We start from the raw sequence: 2,500 nt of genomic DNA on the forward strand, positions 1-2,500 counted from the left end.
GCCCGCCGTTCCCACGTCGTGCTCGGACTTAGGATGATCCCCCTAGTCCTGGGCCGAGCACAAGGTGTTGCCCCGAGCGTGTGCCCAAGGCACAACTCCACCACGCCATGCTCCCTAGGTGGTGCCTAGGTGGGCCGTGCACGGACGTGTTTCCCTTCTTGTTGGTCCTTCGGTGATCGGGGTTCGTAGCAGCCAGACGCCCGTGCTCGACCTTGGACCCGGGGCGGGGGACCCCGGCGGCACACCACAACCACAACGTGCTTGCTAGTGTGCCTAGGGGATGGCAAGGCAACGTGCATCTTGCTGGCATTGCGCCCAGCAAGCCTTTGGGCAACTCGAGTTTCAGCAGCACGACACCCCTCCCCCCTATAATAGGCTGCCGAGCCATTACCAAAGTGCCACGGGTAGACATCCTTTTCCGTGAGGAGACATACTAAAGGAAAGTGCTCTAGAGGTCGAATTTTGACGCCGTTTTTTGCAACAACCTCTAGAAAAATAAGATCTTTCCATCCTCCAAATTTGGTGAATTTACACCGTGTGGATTTTTTTTGACGATTTTTTTACCGCCCGGAATGCCGGAAATTCAAAAAAAATGAAAAACGAAGCAAACCTGCGATTTTTGACCTGGATTTTTTTGTGCAGCCTTCACATAATATTACCAAGGTTCCCTCAAAATTTCACGAAAAATGCACGAGCCAATTCTGAGATATGAAAATTTGGCTCCTCCGTTGCAACGCTCCGAGCCATCGTTGCAACGGCGGGTGCCTCCGTGGGGGGCGGGGGAGCCCGGCGGCACACCACAACCACAACGTGCTTGCTAGTGTGCCTAGGGGATGGCAAGGCAACGTGCATCTTGCTGGCATTGCGCCCAGCAAGCCTTTGGGCAACTCGAGTTTCAGCAGCACGACACCCCTCCCCCCTATAATAGGCTGCCGAGCCATTACCAAAGTGCCACGGGTAGACGTCCTTTTCCGTGAGGAGACATACTCAAGGAAAGTGCTCTAGAGGTCGAATTTTGACGCCATTTTTTGCAACAACCTCTAGAAAAATAAGATCTTTCCATCCCCCAAATTTGGTGAATTTACACCGTGCCGATTTTTTTTGCTGATTTTTTTACCGCCCGGAAAGCCGGAAATTCAAAAAAAATGAAAAACGGAGCAAACGTGCGATTTTTGACCTGGATTTTTTTGTGAAGCCTTCACATAATATTACCAAGGTTCCCTCAAAATTTTAGAAAAAATTCACGAGCCAATTATGAGATATGAAAATTTGGCTCCTTCGTTGCAACGCTCCGAGCCATCGTTGCAACGGCGGGTGCCTCCGTGGGGGGCGGGGGAGCCCGGCGGCACACCACAACCACAACGTGCTTGCTAGTGTGCCTAGGGGATGGCAAGGCAACGTGCATCTTGCTGGCATTGCACCCAGCAAGCCTTTGGGCAACTCGAGTTTCAGCAGCATGACACCCCTCCCCCCTATAATAGGCTGCCGAGCCATTACCAAAGTGCCACGGGTAGACGTCCTTTTCCGTGAGGAGACATACTCAAGGAAAGTGCTCTAGAGGTCGAATTTTGACGCCGTTTTTTGCAACAACCTCTAGAAAAATAAGATCTTTCCATCCCCCAAATTTGGTGAATTTACACCGTGCCGATTTTTTTTGCCGATTTTTTTACCGCCCGGAAAGCTGGAAATTCAAAAAAAAATGAAAAACGGAGCAAACGTGCGATTTTTGACCTGGATTTTTTTGTGCAGCCTTCACATAATATTACCAAGGTTCCCTCAAAATTTTAGAAAAAATTCACGAGCCAATTATGAGATATGAAAATTTGGCTCCTTCGTTGCAACGCTCCGAGCCATCGTTGCAACGGCGGGTGCCTCCGTGGGGGGCGGGGGAGCCCGGCGGCACACCACAACCACAACGTGCTTGCTAGTGTGCCTAGGGGATGGCAAGGCAACGTGCATCTTGCTGGCATTGCGCCCAGCAAGCCTTTGGGCAACTCGAGTTTCAGCAGCATGACACCCCTCCCCCCTATAATAGGCTGCCGAGCCATTACCAAAGTGCCACGGGTAGACGTCCTTTTCCGTGAGGAGACATACTCAAGGAAAGTGCTCTAGAGGTCGAATTTTCACGCCGTTTTTTGCAACAACCTCTAGAAAAATAAGATCTTTCCATCCCCCAAATTTGGTGAATTTACACCGTGCCGATTTTTTTTGCCGATTTTTTTACCGCCCGGAAAGCCGGAAATTCAAAAAAAATGAAAAACGGAGCAAACGTGCGATTTTTGACCTAGATTTTTTTGTGCAGCCTTCACATAATATTACCAAGGTTCCCTCAAAATTTTAGAAAAAATGCACGAGCCAATTATGAGATATGAAAATTTGGCTCCTTCGTTGCAACGCTCCGAGCCATCGTTGCAACGGCGGGTGCCTCCGTTGCAACGAAACCAGCCAACGATGCACCTAACCCAGCATCCGTTGCAACGCACCCTGCCTCCGTTGCAAC

Source organism: Arachis ipaensis, chromosome B6 (genome assembly GCF_059453495.1).
Source record: "Arachis ipaensis isolate K30076 ecotype BB chromosome B6, ASM5945349v1, whole genome shotgun sequence".
NCBI lineage: Eukaryota > Viridiplantae > Streptophyta > Magnoliopsida > Fabales > Fabaceae > Arachis > Arachis ipaensis.